Here is a 26,032-nt window from a genome sequence, read left to right on the forward strand (position 1 = left end):
ACTGTTTATGGACAGACCTATGGATCCAACTGCATATGTGGCAGAGTATGGCGATGTTGGGCATCAGTGACAGGATAAGCCCTTGGTTCTCCTTAGTTTTTACTGCTAGTTCAAGGGAATGTCAAGGCAGACTTAAGGGGTTATAGAAGAAGGGTAAGAAGACCAGTTAGGAATCTTATGGACAAGAAACTGGGAAAGAAAATAACATTTGAAATGTAAATATAGAAATACCCAATTAAAAATGGTATAAAATTTGCTAAAAAATAAAAAAAAAGGAAAGAAAGAAGAGAAAAGAAAATTAGAAGCTAATCAGACCTATTGACTCAGTAATCCAAAGGGTCCCTGTCAGGGAATTATAGTCAGAATAATACTAGTGGAAAGATTGAGATTATGAAGTCCAAATTTGGAGCACTTCTCTCTCTTAAATACCAGTATCAGACACATACTGCTCTATATGTATCCACATAATTAAGTAGTTTACTCTGAGTTGAGGACACAATACTTGTTTTTCACTTCTTTCTTAGGACCATTTTCTTCTGGGCAAAAGAATAAAAACGATGAGTTCTAAGGAAAAGAACAGTGTCCTTCCCAACACCTGGCCTTTGGGATAAAGATATTAATGATATAAACATTACTTCCAGAAACCATTAGAAGCAGGGAAGTCCAGGTTCTTCTGAGAATCCCGTATATGGAGGGCTAAGTTCAAGTCTGTGTCTTAAGTGAATCTACTCAACTCCTACCAAGGACTCACTGAGATTTCCCATAATCCATGTATTTCTTCCTTTTTTTATACCAAGACATAAGGCCAGCTTTCTTTTCCCCATCTCTGATTTCTTCATCCTCTTTGTCCTCCCTCCTAAATGGCTCTTTACTCTGAATTAGCGGCAAATTATCAACAACTATAGGTACGGAAGGAATATTGGAGAGGCAGTTGCTGTAGCAGCAACACTTGTGACATCACAGAACAAGCTAGGGCTCTCCAGGATACAAGACATTTTTCTTGGAGGGCCTAAAGATGATGTCACTAAGAACTCCCTACCTGGGGATCAGCTTTCCTTGCATTGAATAGATTAAAGGATGAGATTTGCAGGTGTGTCTCCTGTGACACAGTGGAAACCTGTACGTACTACATCTCTCTAAGCCTAGATACTTCACATTCCTGCAAGAGTGATTACAAGGTCTGAATGGAGAAATTTATTCAGGGGCTTGGCATAAGTAGAAAACATCTAGGAACATAGAATGGAGGAGATTCTTCTGGATCATAATTCTATTATGAGATCCATTCCTATGAAATACAGTTCAATTTACTAGGTTGTCTTTGTTTCCCAAAGACCTGTATTTACCCTACAGACCTAACATTGAGTGAATATTATATTTCATTTTCCAATTGAATATTCCTTGATTTGGGACTATATATATATATCTATATCTATATCTATATCTATATCTATATATATATATATATATTCCTGAATATGTTATGAAAAAATCTGTTTTCCAATTCCATTTTTTTCAATCATTTTGTCAACAAAGTGGGTTTAGCAAAAGAGTGAATATAACAGTGTAAATACTGTGTACCTACTTTGAATGATAAACTCCCAAATGCTTATTTTATCCAAAAAATACCAGATATCAATAAAACAAAGGACAACATAGACTATAGAATGTGGTTCTATTTCTAATTAAGTATCAGTTCTCTCATATCAACCTACTGTGTTCCCAATGTCAGTTTTGATGATTTGGGATATTTTACCATGATCATTTCTTCAGGCCATGCATCATACTTAGGAGAATGGGCAGTGAGAGAAATGGCTTGAGGTCCAGTTAAACCTCAACTTCAAAGGTTCATAAGAAAAGGAGTGAGATTATTTGCCATTGTCATTTGTGGATTCTAAATTCTTGACCTAATTGCGCAGAATCCATGCTAAATTTCTACCTAACCTCATTGCTGTAGGAGACACCAAATATATATATCTATCTATATCTATCTATATCTATATCTATATCTATCTATATATATATAATCAAAACTAGATATGAGTGATGAAGCTATGAAATGCATGCTGCCAGGTACCGGATATAGATCTTTCCTGAGAGACACAGCTAGAGCATATAAAATACGGAAGTGAATTCTAGTGCCAAACTAGTTTCCTGACAACTGATCTGTTATTGGTTGATTTTGAGAAAGGATTACAAATGTTGTGTAAGTGAGGGTTCTGAGGGTACCTGGAAGAGAATGTGGGACAAAGAATGCGAAGAACGATGCCAAGATAAGAGTCTGAACAAGGCGTCAATTTATTTTTCTCCAAGGCTGAATTTATTCCATAAAAGGGGTAACAGAGGGAGGGGGAACAAAGAAACATTTACGCAGGGCAAAAACACAGGATTTGTTTGGTCACGGACTGATGTTGAAAGAATGTCAGAGAGTTCGCAGGTTTGCCATATTATTAATCAGCAGGACAACATTATCATATTATTATTTTCTTTTTTTTTTTTTGGTTCTTTTTTTCGGAGCTGGGGACCGAACCCATGGCCTTGCGCTTCCTAGGTAAGCGCTCTACCACTGAGCTAAATCCCCAGCCCAATATTATTATTTTCTTGACCACCAAATTTGTATTAGTCTTCTGCAGCCGGCTGGGGATTTTCCATACTTAATTGTAACCATAATAATAACATCTACAATGGAGGGCTTCTAGGGAATCACAACCAACATCTCCCCCTTGTATATATTCAAATGTAAAAGTGACCAATGGCCATGCGTGTCCTGGAATGAACCCCTTGGAAACTGTGTCTCTCTTAGGTTGGGGTGTTGTTTGTCACATGGCCAAGAGACTCTTGAAGCCAGGGCCCATCATGGGATAAGGCAGCAGCTGATGTCGGACCTCCTGTCTTAGGCCCTTAAGTCATGAATATATCACTCTCTTATCCATCACTGATTGTCCAGCTCAGCACGCAGGGGTGAGAATTTTTTGGTTTTTCATCAAAGGCATCAGGGCAGTAGGCAGAAAAGAATGTTGGCCTCATTTGACTGAAGGACATAAATGTCCTTTCCTGGACGGGGATGGAGATTTGTAGGTGAGTTTGACCCTCATCAAAGCATCGTCGATAGTTAGCCTATGATAATATAAGTGAATAGATTTTGTTGTTATATTATCTCCCTGTTACTTAACAAGGCTGGTTAAATGATTCAATGTCCAAGGGCCAGAATATATAAGCAAAAGACAAAGAGATAAATAGGTATCCCATGTATGTCAAAGAAGGAATAAGCAAGCCCCATATCATTAAAGTACAGCATCAATAACTGAAAAATAATGTGTTGATACACAGAAGGAAAAATAACATGCTGATTAACATTTTTTAAATTCTCAAAATAAATCAAATAGACAATACAATTTGGGTTCCTGCAACAATCATAATTGCATTATCCAAAAAGTCAAAGGTATTGCATTGTTCAAGAATACATATTTTAGCTGTCCTGGAGTGGGTTGTAGGCTTCTAATTCTTCTCGAAGTGGTGCAGTTCTTTGTGGAAGCAGGTCCTCTCACTGGAGTGCAGATTGTAGATGAAGTTGTGCGTACCTTGCACCATGTTCAGTGCCTCTCTGGGCTCCTTATTTGGATCAGTGCCCAAAAGCGGGACAGTAAGAATGCACTGTCTCTTTTAACAGTTTTATAGTAAATATAATCTCCGTATCAGCACCTGATTGAAACATTCTAAGACCCCAAGTATATCAATCTTGTTTCACACTGTGGAGGTATATTTAATATTTAGGGGGATGCACCATCCCCTTGTTTTAGAATTAGGACCTTCAGAACATGAATCTAGGACATGCATATTAGCAGGATGGGATATATTTTAAGTCATAGAACACAGTGTCTTAGGTGATAAAATTCTTAAGAACAGCGGTAAGGGGCCAGGCAAGAATGATAGGGGGTGGCCTGGTGAGAGTGTGTGGAACAACCCGATAGGTGACAAATAGCGTTCAGTCGCACAGCTAAATGAGCCTGTTTTCTTGGGCCAAAAAGGCCAGGCCATAATCGAGCACAGGCTTTGTGCCTGTGAAACAAAAAGGAGAGCAGAGGGGCAGCTGGTCTGTTACCAGCTGTCTCTCTACTTTGTCCTCAGCTCAGCTCAGCTCCTTAGAGTCAGCTCAGTGGCTCTGCCTCTCAAGAGACCCAGCCTCTGAAGGACACTAGGCTTCTAGTAAGAATTAATAACAAAAGGATAGAGAGATAGTTAAGACCTGAGTGCTAGATGCCACGTGGCTGATAAAATAATTGTATGGTTCATCTACTTTAAGGGGGTAGTTTCTTCCAGGCTGTCAGACATGCTAGATGACCTTGTGCCAAAAGACCAGGAGAAAATAGCACTTGAGAATTGAAGGGGGTGTTATCCGACTGAAGCCTCAGATATCAGAGAGTAAGCAATAGTAACAGGCAATTGGTTTTAAGGACTGTTTCTACCGCCATTCCTGAGGCAGTGGTCACGATTGCGTTGGGTTTCCTGACTCTTATAACCAAAAAATAGATTACTAACACTGGAGTACTGATCTTTAATAGAAGTATAGCCCTCCAAGGACTGCAGTAGTAGCCCTTTACCAAGCCGCCTTACTGAGTTAGAGGGCCATAGAAAATAAAACATTGATCCTGACCTTGGCCACAGCCTCCAGTTGGAGTAAGCTGAAGAGCCGGTGCCAAGTCTTTCTACTCTTGTCATCCTAGAGTAAAGCCTGTTTTGTCTGGCTCAACAAAGTTCCTTGCAGTCTGCTGCAGACTCTTTCTGAAACTATTTTCGGGACTACCCTGACCCCAACCTGGAGCATTTTGACCACAGGGGCAAGAACTGACTGTTGCAGGGATAGGATCAGAGGCACTCTCTATGTCAATGATGACTAACAAGGAAGGTGACTTAATGCTGAAGACCAACTTCACACTTGCAATAGGGCCAGCAGATAAGGCATGCTCCCTGACAGAAAACAATTTCTCTCAAAAAATTTATTTCCAAGTTAAGCACCAAGTAGACCAAGTAAAACTTATTGAGAAAGAAAGCAAACAGTTCAATGATTTCAAACACTATCATTAGTCCAAGTCCAAAAATGAAACAAAAGCCAAAAAAGACACTCGACAATACCAAAGAAAACAAAATAGACAAACGATACCAAGAAAAAGCATTCTACAAGCGAATTCCACAGATGCCTGTTACCTTCAGTACCTGGCCCAAAATGCAGCTTAACCTTAGCTGCTTCTGGGATGAGGCAGACCATCTGATCCCACCTCCCAATGGGATTCTAGAGTGTCCTCTAGATTCCTTTCTCTTCCTAGAGCATGTTCTAGGGCCTATGGCCTGTGACAACAAGCAAGTCAACCTGACACAGCCATAGTCCGCTTACAGGACCAAGTGGACTCTAAACCTTCTCCAGTGGGGACTCAAACCCTTCAGCCAATAGGGGCAGACAACACAAGTCAACATGAAACAAAGATGAAACATGACAAAGAGACAAAACAGAAAGTAACACAGAACACAAAACACAGACTTGCTCGAGCTTACCTCTGATCTCTTAGCCAATTATGGTCTGGAGGGAGCACAGTCTCTGTGATGCACCAAAATGTTGTAAGACCCCATAGTGGATCACTTCTGGAGCGCAATCATGGAGCACTGATTGACAAAGTGACCGCTGCAGTAGCATGAGGGTATAAGGTTTTTTAATCCACATACATGGGGTTGCTCATCCACACAAGGAGAGTCAACCTTGTACCCACAGTGCACATAACTTCAATTCATTATGGAAGGTACACTTCAGTAAAAGGGTTAATCCATCCATTAAACAATCACTAACTGGGTATTATCTTTTGAATCAATTGTTACCTCCTGGGTGAACTATGGACAAATATTTTTACAAAATCTAAGATTTTTTAAAAATTTTAACCCTATTCTTTGTGTCCTGAGTGACTCTCTGTGTCCTGTCACAAAAGAGGAAAGGAGAATGCTTGTCCCATCACTCAGCAAAAGCTTTGGGGGGGGGGCTTGGGGGGTGGGAGCAAAGGCTCCAAGGGGAAGCAAAGGCTTCCAAAACAAAGATGACAAACCAGTCTATTAACAGGGAAAGGCTTTCTCATCCAGGACACCTTCAAAGAGAAACACCTTGGGTGCCTTCTGTAAGTGAGAGATATGAGGGTGCCTGGAATAGAATTGGGTACAAGGGTCGCAAAGAAGAACGTTAAGATAGGAGTCAGATCAGGGCGACAATGTTATTTTCCTCCAAGGCTGAATTTATACCATAACAGGGATAACAGAGGGAGGGGTTAAGTAAGAAACATTTACTCTAGCTAAAGATACAAATTGGTGTGGTCAGGGAATCAGCTGATGTTGACATAATATCAGAAAATTCACAGGTTTTTCATATTATTAGTCAGGAGGACAAGTTTAAAATATTATTATTTTTCTTTACCACCAAATGTGTATTAGTATTTTGCAGCTAGGTGTGAATTTTCCATGAAAATAGTGATAGTTAATTCTAACCATAATAATATCATCAACAATGGAGGGAGTCAAGAGCGTCGCTCCAAACAGAACTGAAGGGGCTTTTAACTCCATAAGAAAAACAATGCCAAAGAACCAGAGATTTCTGGTACTAACCCAATATTCTGTGTATACACAGAATTATGGCTCCAACTGCATATGTAACAGAGGATGACCCTGTTGGGCACCAATGGAAGGAGAAGAACTTGGTCCATCGCAGGTTTGACTCCCAGTTCAAAGGAATGTCAAGGTGCAGAAAGGGAGGTTATAGAAGAAGGGTAGGGGAATCAGTTAGGGCTCTTATTGACAGGAAACTGGGAAATAAAATAGCATTTGAAATGTAAATATAGAAATACCCAATTAAATAAGCAATAAAATTTGCTAAAAAATGAAAAAATGGAAGAAATATAAGAAAAGAAACTGCTAGCTAATCTCACCTATTGACTCAGAAATGTAAAGGGTCACTGTAAGGAAATGGTAGTTAAAGTCATACTAGTGAAAGACTAAATGATGAAATCTCAACTAGAAGCACTTCTGTCTCCCAGATATCAGTGTCTGACACAAACAGCACTATAGGGATCCAAAGCCTGGAGTAGTTTACTCTGAGATGAAGATACAATACTTGTTCAACCCTTATTCCTTAGGACATTTTTCTTTTTGAGAAAAAGAATAAAAGCCATGAGCTCTCAGGAAATAACTGTGCCCTTCCCAACACTTGGCTTTCGGAAAAAAGAAATGAATGATATATATTCTCTGACTTCCAGGATCCATAAGAACAGGGAAGTCCAGATGCTTCTGAGAGGCTCTCATCTCCTGATTTCCATATGTGGAAGGCTCAGATCAAGGCTGTCTCTTCAGGGAACCCACTAAACACCTACCCAGGATACACTGAGCTCTCCAATGGACCATGCTTTTCTTCTTTTTTATACCAAGACAGAAAGGCAGCTTCCTTCTCCCCATCTCTGATCCCTTCATCCTCCTTGCTCTCCCTCAAAAATGGCTGTTTACTCTTAATTACAGGCCAATTAGTAAACCCTAGAGGTACTGAAGGAATACCCGAGAAGCAGGTGCTGTCACATCAACACTTGTGACCTCACAGAGGGGCCTGGTCTCTCCAGGTTACAAGAGATTTTTCAGGAAGGGCCTAATGATGATGTCACTGAGAACCTCCATCTCCTACCTGCTGAACAGTTTTTCTCATATTGACCAGTTTCCAGGGTGCCTTTTCCAGGAGTGTCTCTTGTGACACAGTGGAAACCTTTACATACTCCATCTCTCTAAAGCTAGAGACTTCTCTTGTTTTCATTAGTGGTTACATGCTTTGAATGTAGAAAGTTAGTCAGGGCCTTGGCATGGGTAGAAATGATTTAGGAACATAAAGTTTAGGAGATTCTTCTAGATAATATTCTATTCTGAGGTTCATTACTATGACATACAGTTCAATTTTTTAGGTTTTCTCTTTTTCCCAATAGGCAGTATTTTCCCTATAGACCATTAATTTATTGAATATTGTATTACACAATTGTTGTCATATTCTAGTTTTCTTCTCTTCTTTAGTGCTGAAAAATGTGATACCCAATACTGTATTAGAATAAATATTACGTAGTACATCTAAAGAAAACAAATTCCTCACAAGGCCAACGTAACTTTATACCTAAGCAATTTGAATTTACAGAGAAATGTTTAAATATTGTTTATTTATCTTTAAAAGTACTCTTATAAGAATCTTTAGAAAAACAGAAATCTAAACATCTGTATAAAAATGTCATATCTGGTTTAAATGATCAGAAGGCTCTTCTGTGATTGGCAATCCTTATTAAAGCCCATCAGGAAGCAGAAGGTAAACCTGGGACAGAAATCAGTCAATAACAGTTCAGTATTTGTGACAGTCACACCATTAGCTTGTGCCACCATTGTTCTTGTTCCCTGACCTTAAAAGGTCCCAGGCTGTCCGAACTTCAACTTGTTCCGTAATTTTTTTTTTTACATCAGAGTCAGTAGTGAAAACATCTTAACCAGCTTCATGAACAATTTTATTTTTCCAAATGCATTTTAAGGGTGGTGGTCATCGCTGACCATTCTACAATTCTTCGGGCAATGATGGAAACACTGATCTGCCCCAGAGGCAATTCCTAAAAGACCTCGACCACTATTATTGCAAATGCCAATGGTGCTGACCTCTGAGTAGTGGGAATCTCCATGAGGACTTTCATGCACTTCTTAGATTAAGAGAGATATGAGTGCAATAACCGAGCGACACTCTGCATGAAGCCCTCGTTGGGTTCATGACTCACCAAGGTCCAACGAGGCTGTGCTGAAGAGTGGGCCATACCGTAGGAGTTCTAAATCTCTGTGCCATTCCTCCTTCACAGGCAATACTCCATGTCAGATCCAAATTTGAACCATGCTTTTACCCTGGATAGAATTTCAAATACTATACTGAATAGGGAGAGTGGGCAGCCTTACATTGTCCTTGACTTTAATGGATTTGCTTTATGTTTCTTTCCATTTAGGTTGTTGTTGGGTACTGGTTTTCTGTCCCTTGCTTCTATAATGTTTCTGCATAGAACTGGTATCCCTGATTGCTCTAATGCTTTTAACATAAAGGGGGGTTGGAATATTTTTGCAAGCTTTTTCAGCATCTAATGAGATTATCATGTGATTTTTTTTCTTTCAGTTTCATTATATAGTGGATTATATTGATAGATTTTCAGAAATTGAACCATCCCTGCCTCCCTCTAGAAATTAATAATTGCACTGCATAACCTACCGAAGGGATCCCATATTCACACGCATACTCTAACAAATTCCCAAAAAAACAAAAACAAAAACATGCAAACAAAAAAACACTGCACCCTACAGAACAGATCTTATACTCACATACACACTCAAACATCCCAATCAAAAAACAAAAACCAAAAAACTTGCAAACAATAAAACTTTGCTACTGCAACATCAAAATAGCATGAAATAAATATGACTTCTCATTAATACCTTTAAGCATTAATGGCCTCTACTCAACAGTAAAAGGACACAGGCTAACACAATGGATTTAAAAACAGGATCTATCCTGTTGCACTGAAAAAACGTAATTCAGCAACCGAGAAAACACAACCTCAGAATAAGGGGTTGGAAAAAGGTTTCCAAGCAAATGTACACAAGAAACAAGATGGTGTATCTATTCTAACATCCAGCAAATCAGACTTTCAACCAAAAGTAATCAAAAGAGAAGTGGAAGGACTCTTCATATGCCGCAGAGGAAAAATCCACCAAAATGGCATCTCAATTCTGGATCTCTATATGACAAAGACAAAAGTAGCAACATTAGTGAGAGAAACATTGCTGAAGTTTTAATATCACATAGAACCTCACACATTTATAGTGGGGGACATCAATGTGCCATCTCACCAAGGGCAGGTCATTGAGACAGAAACTAAAAAAGAAAACAATAAAAATAGAAGATATAACTGACACGGGTTTCAATTAATCTGACCTCACTGATTTCTACAGAATATTTCACATGAACACAAAAGTACACACTCTCTTTTCAGTACCTCATGGAATCTTATTCTAAACTGACCAAGTTCTCCCTCACTAAACAAGTCAAAGCAGATACAGAAAGACTGCGCTAACCATTGGATATTCTCAGATTGCCATGGCTTAAAACTGGACTTCAACAATAACAAAAGGTCTATAAACTCACGGAAATTAAACAGCACTCTACTTAAGAACCACTGGTTCAGAGAAGACATGAAAAAAAAAGCTTACCTAGAATTCAATGAAAATGAAGACACAGCGTCTGCAAACTTAAGGGACTTAAGGAAAGCAGTACTAAGAGGAATGTGCACATGCAGCACAGAGAGCTTTCATAAAGAAACCAGAGAGACAGCACACTAACAACTTCCCAGCACGCTTGAAAACTCTAGAATAAAAAGAAGCAAATACATATTAAAGGAGGAGACAGCAAGAAATGATCAGACTCGGGGTGAAAGTGATCCATCAGAAACAAAGAGAATACAAAGATCAACAAAATCAATAGCTGGTTCCTTGGTAAAATCAACCAGACAGACAAACCCTAAGACAGATAATGTACTAGGAGGTGAGACAGCATCCAAATAAGAAAATCTGAAATGAAAAGGGAGCCGCATCGATGGACACTGATAAAAGTCACAGAATCCTTAGGTCTCACTTTAAAAACCAGCTTTCTACAAAATTAGAAGCTCTGAACGATATGGATGATTGTGTAGATGGATAACACTGAAAACAGGTAAACTGAGGTAAGATAAACTATGTAAATAGCTCTACAACACCTAAAGAGACACAAACAGTAATTAAAAGTTTCCCCACTGAAAAAGCCCGAGGGCCAGATTGTTTGAGCACAGACTCCTTCCAGATTTTCAAAGAATTCTCAACCTATTCTGAAACACAGAAACAGGAGGAAAATTGCCAAACTGATTCCATGACAGCACAGTCGCCCTGACACCTAAATCAGAAAACGACTCAACAAAGAAAGAATTTCAGATGAATTTCCCTTAAGAATATTGGTGGAAAAAATACTAGGTAAAATGCTAGGAAAAAAAATACAAGAACATATGAATCGGCCAACCAGTGCCATCAAGTAGGCTCATCTCAGGAGGACCTGAGGCTGTAGGAATGGTTAAGTCTATGAAAACCCATCAAAGTGATCCTCCATATAAGCAAACTGAACTGTAAAGACTTATTCTGTCCTCAGCATTTCACATAAACTTGTGAGCTCCACTTGGAGTTAACTTCGTTGAAGTTACATATCATGCAATATATATATTATATATAGATAGATGGATAGATATAGATATAATATATATATATGTGTGTGTTTACATATATAAATTATTATTATAACAAATTAATATATTAAATTGTCATATTCTAACATTATAATAATCTAATTAATAATAATATATTACATTAACATATTAAATTTTATATATCAGCAATATGATAATATATAATTAATATATATTATATTAATATATTAAATTATTATATATTGATATCATGATAAAATATAATTAAGTTTAATATATTGTTAGTATATTAAATTATTATATAGTAATAATACTATACCTCTCTTACCTTCTTCTGACCCTCTATCTAACCCTACCCTCAACACCCCAGTACCAACTTTCCCCTCTGGCTACCTGTCATAGGCTCTAGCATTTACTGAACAGTTAAAATGGGGAGAAGATTTATATGCGATCTCCTGAGTCCATGATTGAGGTGTAGTCAGGGCAACCTCCTTTGAGGAAGCAGATAAATATCAGGATACAAATACCATTTCCTGGTGTAAGATCAAATCCGTATAATGACTTTAAATATCTATCCAGTGGACTCTGAGAAAATGCGGAATATTCTTCCAAAAGATTCAGCTATACTACTCCTGGCCTTATATCTGAAAAGACTTCTGCCATACAACTAGGGCATGTGCTCCATCATGTTCCTAGCTGCATTCTTCATAATGAGCAGAAAATAGAAATAACCCAGATGCTCCTCAACCAAGGAAAGGCTACCGAAAATGTGGTTCATTTACACAATGAAATACTATGCAGCAATGAAAAATTGTGAAGCTTCGGTCAAGTAGATGGAATGAGAAAGTATTGTTCTGAATGGGGTAACTGAGATCCAAAATAACTTGTAGATATTCACTTAAAAGAGGGTATTAGCCATAAAGTATAGAATTCACAGACTATTATCTATGGAAACAAAGAGGCTAAACAAGATGAAAGGCCGAAGAAAATGCTTGAAATCCACACAGAAGGAGGAATAAAATAAGGAGAGGAGGCAGATGGAAGGAAAGGATTTTGTGGCTGAGGGGATGGGAAGGGAAATGGGGTTTGAGAATCATTTCTTGGAAGAGACGGGCAAGAGGGACAGAGGGCCAAGAGAATAGACTGAAATCAGTGACTGTCCAGGGTGGGCGCTATCTCTATGCTTTGCCAGCAATCTGGGATGGGTGAGGCTACCTCGCCATCCATGAGGGTGACTTTAACTGAGACTCATAGGGGTGGGGATACAGATACTGAAATGGTCACTCTCCGTACCCACGGAGGACTCAAGGTGGAATGATAAGGACACAAACCCACTCCCAAAATTTTGACCCAGATATTGCCCTCTCTATAAGGGACACATGGACGGAGATGGAAGAGGAAATGAGGGAATGTCCAAAGGATAAGTGGATGAATGGGAGTCTTATCCTACGGGCATACGGCAAACCCTGAAATTATTAATGGCCCTTTCTTATGTTTACAGAAGGGTGGGTAGCATTATTGTCCTCTGCAAGGCTCCACCGAGCAGCCAACTGACACAGAAGCAGAGGCACAGGGCCAAATATCCGATGGAGCTCAGTGAGTCTCAATGAAGAGCTGAGAGAGGAAGAGGAGCACAATGGTCTTCACGTGGGTTCACTAAACCCGTCGCCTGTCTGTGGATCCTGTTCGCCTACCCGGGCTGCGTTTTCAGGACCTGGTGGGAGACGATGAATCTAGTCCTGCAGAGACTTGATGTGCCAGGGGAGAGGGTGCACCCAGAGGGGTCCTCCACTCTCTCAGAGAAGAAGGGGAGAGTATAGAGGGAGGGACTGAAAATGGTGGGAGCCTGGAGGAGTGTGGTGCCAGAGCAGCATTCAGAATGTTACCTGGTGAATAGATACAACATTCTAGCAAGGTTCGCAGGCATGACATCACGGGGACTGGGGCATGACATCATGGAGGTGGGGCAGGACATCGTTGAGGTAGGGCATGACATACTGGGAGTGGGTCATGACATCATGCGTGTTGGGGAATGATATCAAAGTGTTGGGGGCATGATATCATGAAGCTTCAGGGAAAATAGATGAAACTAGATTTAAAAAAAAAAAAAACAGCCCGAGGGGGAAATGAGACCTAGAGACACAAACATGGCATAATTTTTCCTATGCATGGTATAAACTGTGAGATAAACCTAATTCTATCTACAATCCACAAGTTCAGAGAGGACACAGGAAAGGAGAAGGCCCGTGAGGGGGAAAGCATCGACCTCTCTGAAAGGAAAACTGGAGCAGATTCTGTGGGTGAGTGCGGACCTCTGTAGACAGGAGCTGAAGTTCGGTGGGGACGATGGAGGGATAGCACGGTGCAGGGAGAACCGGCCAGAATTAGGGGACATACGGGTTAATGCAGAATTGGAAGGATGCACTGGTTAATTCATGGCAGTTGGGGGAAACCTCCTGAGTATTTAATCTGATAGAGAACGCAGAGTCCAAACCTTCAATTTTTTAAATCAAGCAAGTAGGTCCTCAGTGTTGGGGATGGGGCACATTCAGTAGAGACGGTTTCTGAGGAAGTCAAATGGAGATCCCTGAACAACAGACCGATGCTGGGACAGAGATTATAAAAGCTCAAGGAAATGAGGCCTTCCTGGTATCTTAAGCCTCCCTCGATGTAAATGCACCTGAAAACCCCTTCCTCCTCTCCAAGATTTCTCTAGGTCTTGTTCAACCTGAGTAAAATATATGCACACAGCGTGTCCCTGAATACCTTCTAACAGAGTTGTGACACTGAATACCTTGTAGCAACCCCCAACTCACTTGCAGGCACACCAAGATTCTGTTGAGCGACTGGTTCCTGGGGCCTCTTCATCCTTTTGCACCTGGACACTCTAGGAAGCATACATCAGAGATGTGTGTGTGTGTGTGTGTGTGTGTGTGTGTGTGTGTCTGTGTCTGTGTGTTTGTGTGTGTATTTTTATGTGTGAGTGTTTGTATGTGTGTGTGCCTGTATGTGACTCTCTGTGTGTATGTGTGTGTGTATGTGTGTGTATATGTGTGTGTCTGTGTGTGTGTGTCTGTGGGTGTGTATTTTTATGTGTATGGGTGTTTGTATGTGTGTGTGTCTGTGTGTGTCTCTCTGTATGTTTGTGTGTATATGTGTGTATATGATTGTCTGTGTGTGTATTTTTATGTGTGTGCATGTTTGTATGTGTGTGTCTGTGTGTGTATGTGTGTATGTGTGTGTCTCTATGTGTCTCTCTGTGTGTGTGTCTCTAAGTGTGTGTCTGTCTCTTTGTCTGTCTGTGCCTCTCTGTATGTGTCTTTTTGTATGTGTGTGTGTGTCTGTGTATGTTTGTTTGCAAGTGTGTGTGTGTGCATGTGTGTTTGTGTGTGTTTGTTTATGTGTGTGTGTGTGTGTGTTAGTCATGCACAAGCTAACGATCCTCACAAGACTGTCTGGATTGCTTTTCTTTTTGAAGGTTGGCAAATCTTTCTCTATTCCGAAGAAAAGACCACCCAGGTTCTCAACTCTCTCTCTGAAGTGATGACAGGTTGAGGGATTTTCATTTATGAGGAGTCTGTCCTAGTGAAAATTGCTTTCATCGATACAGTAAACCTTGAAAAACACATCTCAAGATTTACTTTCCTTAGTCTGTGATCCCTTGAGGGGATTATTCTATTATTATTATTATTATCATTATCATTATCATCATCATCATCAACACACAACAACAACATCATCATCATCATCATCATTGTATATTACTATTACTTTTATTATTATTATTATTATTATTATTATTATTATTATTATTATTATTCCAGAATTATTCCATTATATTATTGTTTGTGCTTTTACCAGTGTGCTAATGTTCACTGATGGCAGGATGATTTTGTTTCATGTGGGTCCCATTGAACGGCCATGTTTTGGTTCTTGAAACTGAAAGTTTTATTTACATATTCCCAAGAGCAAATACATGCAAGTACAGAAAGTTCCTTGGTCTTCTACATGAGAGTGACACCCTCACGTAATCCTCTGATCTATTTGAGAAACAGAATTTAGACAAGCAATGGAAAGGTTCGTGACCAAAATCCATGTTAGGGAGAAATAAGACAGTTTTTCACAATTTTTCAGGCTTTGGGGATTGGTAGACATTAAATAATCATCTTTTCATGCATAGCAGGATAAGTCAAAATTATTAAATAATAGTAGTCAGAAAATTTTAACAACATATGTATGCTGGCTAACTTAAATTCCCCTATTTCATCTCTAGAACATTATCTATTCTCTTTCAGGTTCTTCTTGATATTCTTTGAAGACGTGAGAACTGGTATGTGTTTATCTGTCCACATTCATAAAGCATGGCCGTCGCTCTAGTGATGGACAGATGACACGAATGTCTAGAGACAAACTGAGTTTCTTGCCAAAGAAATAAATTTTCATGTTCACGGAGGCAGTTTTGGTCTTAGGTGCAGATGTTTAAAATCCCCTGAGAATGCTTCCTACAGCTACCGTTTCCAATATGTGGTAATATCCTAGGATGTGTGTTTGTACTCTGCATTTTGTTTCAAGATCTACACAAACGTCTCGAATGTGTATACTAGTTGGAGATGTTGTCTTTTATCTTTTCTTTCAATGTATTTTGGGTTGTAGACTCTCAGGCATTTTATGATCGATCTCTCACAGCAGGGGCTGTAAATGAGATGAGTCTTCATGAGGAATAAAGGAAAGAAGACAGGTAAGGTAATAGAGAACTCCCTGATGTATTTATCCCCTGTGAATCTGAGATGACTGTTTGACTGTTGTCATCAATGTATATATATATATATATATATATATATATATATATATATATATATATATAACTTTACAACAAAGTACACTCACATGAGTTTAAACCTTTGTACTTTTCATTGGGCAAATATTTGCAATAAGAGAGCTTTCAAAGTAAGAGAGTAATAAAGTAGTGTGATGTGTGTAACACTTTTAACATATTCCCTTGTATAACTTAATAGAATATAGAAATGGTTTTCCTTCATGTTGGAAGTAATAAAGACAGTTTCTTTTCTCACAATATATGTAGTAATTGTTGCCTCTATAAAATTTAATATGTTCATATCTTGCCTAAACATCCACCACAATTCCTTATGGGATGCTTCCTATACTTACTCAGTGTATTTTCCTAAATATTGACTTTAAAATGGGTTTAGCAGAATAGATATTGAGGCAGATGGAGGGAGGGAGGAAACTGAATGGGAGGGGAGGAGAGAAGGGAATGGGTAGGAGGAATTAGGTACAATTGGTTTGGAGGAATTAGGTGTAGGGAATGCAGGGAAGAGGGAATGGAAATCAGAAGTGTGGAGTGGGCATCTCTAGGAAGTGCCAGAGACCTGGGAAAGGCGAATAACCAAGATGTCTATTGGTGTGACTCTAGCAGTGGGGATACAGATCCTTAATTTGCCACTTCTGTAGCCAGGCATGACTCCCAGTGATGTGAAAAAGAAAAATAAATACACCCACAAAACCTTCAATCCAAAATGAACACAGCCTACAAGATTATCAGAGACAAAGATAGATAGAGCAGACATGGAAGGAACGTCCAACCAATGATTAGCACAGATTGAGACCTATCCCATTGGCAAGCACCAATCTCTGACACTACTAAAGATACTGTATCGTGCTTGCAGACAGAATCCTAGCATAACTGTCCTCTGAGAGATTCCACCCAAAAGCTGAGAGAAACAAGTGTAAAGATTCAACACAAAACATTAGCTGAAGCTTGGGGAGTCTTTTGAAAAAAAAAAAAACAGGTGAAGAATTGAGGCCCAGATGATATGAGGGACTCCACAGGAAGACCAATAGAGTCTACTCACAGCGACTATTGGGGTCTGCCAAAGACTGAACCACCAATCAGGGAGTGAACGTGGACTGAACCTGAGCCCCCAGGACATAGGTGGCAAATGTGGAGATTTGTCTTTTTACAGGTGCCCTCGACAATGTGTGTGGACATTCCATGAAGATGGAGCACCGATTTTGGGATGTAAAATGAGTAAATAAATAAATGAATTTTAAAGAAACAGTTATCCCATCTAAAGACAACATGTTTTGGAAAGTCCAATTCTAGTTGTTCAGTTCCCGCATGAAGACAAAGCCTGTGGAGTGCCTATGTCCTTAGAGGCCATAATCCTTTTCATTCTGTTCTTCCATCAGAGTCCCCAAGCTCCACCCGTGGTTTGACGAGTGGGTTTCTGCATCTGTCTGAGTGAGTGGCTTAGTGGAGTCTCTGAGAGGGAAGTCAGGCTAGAATCCTTTCTGCAAGCATAACAGAGTGTCATTAATAGTGTCAGTGCTGATCCATGGAAGACGTCTCAATCTGTACTAACCATTGGTTGACCATTCCACACTCTGTGCTCTATGCACAGTCCCTGTATTTCTTGTGGTCAGAATAAATTTTGGGTCAAAATTAGTGTCTCTATCACTCCATTTTGGTTGCTGTCTGGCTACAGGAGGAGGGCTCTTCAGATAGATATCACTGAGGCTGTGAGTCTCAGCTAAGGAAACACCCAATTATTCATGGGTATCTCTCTTACCCCAGCTCTATGCCTCTTTCAGGATATGATCTCTACCTCCCCACCCCTATCCATCTAGGCTTCTTAGTCTGGCCTCATTAGCAGAGGATGTGATTAGCATCACAGAGCCTGGATATGCATCATGAGGGGATAACCTTGTGGGGTCCCAATGTCCTCTGAGAAGAAAAGGCTTGGAGAAAGATTTTGAGAAGTGTGAACTGGGGGAGGGCAGTGTGCTGCATGTAAAATGAATAAATAAACAAATAACTATGAAAATAACTAAGTCTACTTGAAGAAACAATTGTGTGTGTTTGTGTGTGTGTATTTGTGTGTATGCGTGAGTATATATATATATATATATATATATATATATATATATATATATGTGTGTGTGTGTGTGTGTGTGTGTGTGTGTGTGTGTGTGTGTCTGTGTGAAGGTATGGGGGTTTGTGTGTATAATATTACACTATCACATGTGAGAAAACAGTGGTGTATGCAGAATACAGGTCAGCTTATGCACTATATTTACAAAAATGGCACTTGCTGAAGATGAAGAAATGATTCAGAGATTAATAGCACTATCTGTTCTTCTAGAGAATCCGGGGCCACTCCCCAGCTCCCATGTCACAGCTCACAAGTGGCTATAATTTCATCACCATGGATCTCACAATCTCTTAAACTTCCTGGGCACAACGCATGCATATGGTGCACACATATACAAGCAGGTAAAACACTTACATACGTACAACAAACAGTACAAAAACAGAAGAGCAGTTCCTGGTTGACATACTTTGATTTACGAGAATATTCAAAGTGATAATCACAGTCAAATAAACATTGTATTGATCCATATTACACTCTAACCCAGAAAAAGTTAACAATCTCCTTAATCACCAAAATCTATTTATTTAAAATATTGCAGTAAAAATTTGCAGTAATAAAATTTAAATTTTATTAATATATAAATAAATAAACAGAGTGTTCTCATATGTAGCTGAAAAATACTTTCCACATATTTGTTTAGCTTTTATAAATATAGCAGTTTGTGGTTAGTTTTTAGTTGGATTTTGTAGGTGTTCATTTCCAGGTATTAGACAATAATCTCTGTAAAATCAAGCAGAATACATTACAGGAACTGAGGCTCTCTTATGTTGAATCCAGGAAGGTTGCTATCCGTTTTTCTTCTTGATCATTTTTCTCTATGTATATAACAAGGATATTTATGTTCTGGGATTCTTCCAGTATTGTCAAGCTGATAGCTGATAGCTGATAACTGGAGAATATTAAATTTTGAAGATCATTTTTGAAACTATTTCCTGATGTCTGTACTATCAGTGTTATAGATTTTCAAATACATGGGCAAATAAACAGCTATTCAGGGAATAAACATGCCTTATATCTACTGTTGTTTTCTCTTTTTAAAAAAAGAAATCAGAAAGGATGGGGTTTGAGGTAAGGGACTTTGTGTGGAAAAACAGGAAGGACGGCAGTGTTTGAGACATAAATTAATAAAATGAATAAATACAAAAAATAAAGCTGTAGTCAAAATATACAGGAACATCAAATTTAGTTGATAGGAAACAGTGCTGTTTTTTATCGTACCACAATTCCTCAATTTTATATTCCATAATCCATCTAATGAGTAATTCTCCCAAATCAGATAATTGAAAAACATTAACATATTACAAATACCACAGTAGGTTGACCAAATCATAAAAACAATGGTTCTACTTCTGTACATGTTCTATGCCCTATAAAATTCAGAAATCCAGTTAAATCTTAATTATTACATATCTTTGGTTATTCTATTCTCTGATAATTCATTACTATTTTTATCTTCTATGACCACAAATTTAAGTGAAATAATTACTTTGGTAGAATGTCTCTGAATTTGGATTTGCCTAGTGTTTTTTCTCTTTTAGGTCGAGATTGTATGTACTTGGCACAGATACCAAAAAGTGTTTCCTGCTTTGTTTATCTAAGTTCAGCATTAGGTGGATGACTGGCATCTTAATAACACCAAAGTAAGGAGCAATGAAATTATTTCAAATTATTTTCCTTTTATAGTTAAAATATTTTAATGTATTTTTCTTTTGTATTTCCTTTTACAGTAATGGAAGTTATAGGAGAATTACTTAAAGACTTTGGAAAGATTGTGTGTCTCTTCAAAACTTTCGACTTTGTTTTCAGCTTCTCGGTAATTTTTTTCCAACGCTCTGGCCTCAGTGGTCCTTACTGCTTGTAATTAGACTGAGAACAATGAGTCTGAGGAGAATCCTATCATTGTCTTTCTATTTGGGCGATTCATGCCTAAAATAATACTCTAGTTTTAGTGTCATTGTAATTTATATTTTAAAGTCTACCATATTTTCTGCACACTTAAAAGGAATTCTATTTTTCTTTCCTTATACACTATTCTAATTTAACTTAATTTTATTTTATTTTATTTCAGAATAACAACCAGAATCTAATTATCTGACACTAGCTGACCTTCTATATTAGCATTCTCTCACTTGTAAACCCAGTTAATTCCCTGTATAATGTGTGGATGAATGCCTGTGTGTGTGTGTGTGTGTGTGTGTGTGTGTGTGTGTGTGTGTGTGTATGTGTGTGTGTGTGTGTTCATCTGAAATAAGGATGTTGATTTTGAGAGTCATCTGGCTGAAATTCTTTTCCACTACTCTGTTAGAAATGATAAAAGGGACGAAAGATTACTCCTGTTCCAAAATCATAGGCCCTGGGTGCCCAAATCTGACATGTGGACTGACCTAATGGCACAAAAAGCAGAGGCTAACAATTTACTGACCTGAAAACTACTTAGCAGTTGCAGTCCAATGCGATGAATTTACATGTACTGAGGAATATGGAATTGTAGCATAATGAGCTGAGATCACTTAGAAGTAATTCTTGGAAGATCTCGAAATACCTAAGAAAGGATACAGAGGACTTTCAAGGCCCCTGAGACTTTAGCATGTGCTTTAAACTCTGCCCATATCAAAATCTTTAAGTACTGTACTAATCTACTAAAGTTATTTAATAGCAAGCAAACTTTACCATTGTTTGCAATTTAGAATGGTGGTGAATATAGAGAACACTCTAAAACAAAGTTATGTTTCTTAAAGATTGTTTCAAGACAGCCAGAAAGAGCACAGTGTTTTGTATTCTTCCTTTCAAAGACTATGCACCTAATTATTATCAACTTTCTTCAGACCCAGAGTTCTTCCCAGTGCTTCTTTGACTTCTTGGTTCCTTATGCTATAGATGATGTGGTTCAACATGGTTGTCACTGCTGTGTAGACCAAGAGTTTATCAACTACTGGTGGGTGCTTAGATTTGGACCTCAAGTAATTTTGTCTCAACCCTACAAGGCAACCTAATCCCCATGAAATAATTGAAAATGGACACATACACCATGACTCATTTGGATTGCATAGTGAATCTGGGCCACACTGTGGCCAGAGGACATGACTGCCAATAGGCAGCACTCAGTTATACCAAAAAGTGTGGAGGAAAATATCTCTATGATACATCCCCCCTGAGAGAGCCCTTGGATCTCAATTCCAAAGTACTCCACATCTTGGGTAGGACAGAGTCCATGTAGCCATTTTCCAGGATACATAAGTTCACCAGAAAGAAGCACCTGGGGGTGTGTAGAGATGGACTGGTGCAGATAGATAAGGCAATGAGAACAGGATGAAGGTTAACAGGAGGAAGCATTCTCCAGGGACCTCAGAGAATTTGGCAATTGCAAAGCATTTGACAGACAAGCCCTTCTCCTGACACAAATAGCAACTGACACACTTGACACTCATCTCCTGTAAGACAGAGCAGTAAGCCATTAGAAGGATTCTTGCAGATGATAGATATTAATTTTTTCATACTTGTAGAGCCTCAGTTACATCAGAATCAAAGTCTTTGTCTGCAGTCACAAAAATCAAAGCTTAGAAAAGATTTATTCTCACAGAATTTCATATCTAATACTTTCTCTCTTAACACCAAGGGATTTTCCAAAGTGTGCTAACCATTGAGCCAAGTGTTCAAATAGTTACAATAGATGGTGGAAACTTGTAGTCCTGGCAATAATGTAGTTCATGCAAAAGGTTTACCGTGGGTCTAAGTACACTTTCACAAGCTATCATTCAAATGAAGGAAAAGAAAACCTTGAGTGTATCTCAATATTTTACCCATTCTTATCATTAACTAGTCATCAATGTTACACAGAAAAACTAATCAACCCTCTCATCTTTATGCTTTCCTGATGCCACAGGTTATTCTCTCCTACCACCCTGTGTGTGTGTGTGTGTGTGTGTGTGTGTGTGTGTGTGTGTTGGGTCCAGATTATTCTCTGATTGTTTTTATGAATATTCAAACCCACACATTAAAAGTATCATTTCTTCAAGACTCATCATTTTTGAAGATAAATTGAAATCAAATAATCATTGGATAAATAAATGATTACTGGTTCACATACATAGAATTAAAGGTATGGAACATCTCAATGTCTGCAACATAATGATGTGGAGAGAAACACATCTTAAGAAGTGTAAGCTGAGCCATGAAAGAGAAGAAGGATAAACCAAACAGGAACATAACTCTTCATGTTTCATCCTTCAATATGTTAGCTGTTATCTGTTTTTCACAATGTAAATGTTATCTGTTTTTCACAGCTGTTAGCACTGTGTTGGTGACTACTTCACATCTTCTTCACATTGTAGCCTTATATGGAGTCAGAGTATGTACTGCAAAGTTCTTATCATTATGTTTACCATCCTTACCATTCCATGAGCTCTCATGTAATGAGAAGCTCCAGTGTTCAGTTTACTGTGGCTCCTTAGTGATTCTGCCTGTCCCTTCCCGTTATATCTTCTGAAGTTCAGTCTCATATCCCTCAAATATTGGAGATGAGGCAAAATCATTTTTTTCACAGTCTGATAACTTTCCCCTACAAATGAGATGACCTTTTCTGTTTTGTTGGGTGTATATGCCTTTGCTGAAGTTTGGGTTTTCTTGCCAAAAATAAACCACTTTTACCTGGCAAGAGTAGAATAGGAGATATCAATAGCCTTTTAGGCTCTCTCTCTATTCACTTGATATAATGAAATGTCAGAGGTATGTGAGTAGATCAGCACATGGTTGATCCACAAATCAAATGTGGGTTTCAGTATTTCCCAATTATAAAGAAATAAACATGTTACCTATGTTCATAAATACAATATAAGACACACACCAACATGCACACACACACACACACACACACACACATACACACTTGTATGCCACATACACATGTGTGCCTATATATTCATGCAGAGAGAGACACACAGAGAAACACAATAGAGAAAGAGCACTTAGAGATTTTACATGAATTAAAATGTTAATATAAACAACAATGAAGGATAACAGTATTTGTTTACATCCTTTTCAACCATTTGGTAACTTATAAATGCAGCTAAGTAAAAAATGTATTCCCTATGAGTTTGCTTCTGTGTAATTTAAGTTAATTTCACAAATCACTTAATTTGATCTGGTATTGAATGCTTGTCAGCTACATGGGACATGAGCATGTGTGCATGTGTACCACAAACATTTTAGACTTACCTTTGTGTAAACTCTATTTTGGGAAATTTCTCATCACAACAGATAATTTTCATTTCTATTCACTAATTGATCACTAGATTAATTTTATGTTGTAGAGAATGAAAAACACAGCTCCCTGAACAAAAACAACAACAAAAAAAGCAAAACAATACAAAATTTTCTCAAGGGGTAGACGACATAGTTAGGTATACTAGCTTATTAGATCTATTAGATTAGATCTGTACCCATTCATGAAAAATTTATAAAAATCCAAGTGGAGAGAACATGAGACAGACTTAAAGCTCTGACAATTATGAAGCAGGAGGTCTATTATACTGACCACTCAGTGGACTCTGCTCTTGTAGAAAAATTGCTGGAATGAAGAGGATTCTATTGTTAGGCATTTTACACTTATTTTGATGTATTGTACATATTTCTCCATATTCAATTAAAACAAACAAACAAACAAATACAAATAAACAACCTACCCACAGCTAACAGAGAAAAGGAATACTTTTATAATTTGAAATACTTTTAAAGAAATTTCCTTTTCATTAGTAATTTCTGTATTTGTATGGGTAGCTCTCTAGCTAGAGAGTGAGTCCTTTCCTCTTCCAGTTAAATTTCCAGAAAACCAACTCAAGAACCAGAATGTCATATTTACATTTAAATTTTTGCAATAAAAATAATTCGCAGGAAATCCTGAGGCTGCAGGTAAGATTGACACATGCGCACCTCTGCCCTCATCACTGATGCAAGGAGAAATTGAACAGTGCTTCTGGACACTGGGATATAGGAACGGTCAGCCTCTGGTACTAACGATTCCGGTCTGCACCGAAGACTACACCGAATGGCCAAACAGTTCCCTGTATTCAATCCCATAGCAGAGAGTGCTGGACCCTCAGGAGTGTGGATATTCCTGAGAAGTCAGAGGGCCTTCCACCATAAAGGCCCAAGAGGGTTTCGCACAGTGCCAACTTTACCCATGGAGGGCAAGGACATACAGGAACAATCAGGGTCATGATCATTTGATTCCTGCCTGTTCCTAGAGCTGGAAGAAGGTCTCCAGGATTGCCTACACATATGGTAACAGAACACCTGTTCGCAGGAAAGGCTGAAAGGAAACAAGAAAAGAGTTCTACAACAGTGCTGACACAGAGGACTACAACAGAGTCAAGTCACTCTCAGAAGCAGCAAGACAAACGAACACCAGGGGCAAGCTTGAAATCTAAGTAACAAACAACCAATACTACTTGGCATCAGCAGAGCCCAGTTATCCCACCTAAGAAAATACTGGATATTTAAACACACCAGAAAAGCAAGATTTAGATTTAAAATCACATGTGTTGGTAATGATGGAGCACTTTGAGAGAAACCTAAAGAATTCCTTCAGTAAAATGCAGGAAAACACAAGTGAACAAGTAGAAGCCCTTCCAGAGGAAACACAAACATCCATGAAAGAATTGCAGAAAACATGACCAAACAGGTGAACGACTTGAAAATAGAAATAGAAATAATAAAAAAAGCAAAAAGTTGACAAAGATGGAGATAGAAAAACACAGGAAGAGACAAGGAGACGTAGATAAAAGAATCACCAACAAAATGGAAGAGATAGAAGAGGAATCTCAGGGGCAGGAGATTCCATAGAAATCATCGACACAACTGATGAAGATAATGTAAAAACAAAAAGTTCCTGGACCAAAACATACAGGAAATCCAGGACAAAATGAAGAGTTCAAACCTGAGGTTAATAGATATAGAAGAAAGAGATGACTTCCAACTTAATGGGGCAGTAAATACCTTCCAAAAATTAAAAAAGAAAACTTCCCTAACCTATTGAAAGTGATGCCCATAAACAAACAAGAAGCCCCAGAACTCCAAATAGATTGGAGCAGAAGAGAAATTCCTCCCATCACAAAATAGTCAAAACACGAAATGTGCAAAACAGAGAAAGAATATTAACAGCAGCAAGCGAAAGTTCCAAGTGACATATATTGTGAGACCTATAAGAATTACACCAGACTTCTCACCAGAGACTATGAAAGTGAGAATATCCTGGACAGATATCAAATAGTCCCTACGAGAGCAAAATCGAAAGAGCAGGGTATTGAATCCAGTAAAAATGTCAAGTAACATAGACAGAGAAACCAAGATATACCATGACAAAACCAAATGTATGCAATCTCTTTCAGCAAATCCAGGCCTACAAAAGATAATAAATGGAAAACTCCAACACAAGGAGAGAAAATACATCATACCAAAAACAAGGATATTATTTCCTTGCAAGGAAATGAAAAGTGAGACAAAGATAATTCTACCTCTAACTAGAAAAATAAATATCTCTCAAGATCAATGGGCTCAATTCTCCAATGAAAAGACACAGACTTACAGAATGTATACATAAAGAATATTGAGCATTTTGCTGTAGGCAGGAAACACACCTCAGAGACAAAGATGAATACTACCTCAGAGTACATGGCTGGAAAAAAAAATTCCAAGAAAATTGCCTGAAGAACCAAGCTGAAGTTAGATTATAATATCAAATAAAATTGACTTTCAACTAAAAGTCTTTAAAAAAGA

Source organism: Rattus norvegicus (genome assembly GCF_036323735.1).
Source record: "Rattus norvegicus strain BN/NHsdMcwi chromosome Y unlocalized genomic scaffold, GRCr8 chrY_unlocalized_29, whole genome shotgun sequence".
NCBI classification, from domain to species: Eukaryota; Metazoa; Chordata; class Mammalia; order Rodentia; family Muridae; genus Rattus; species Rattus norvegicus.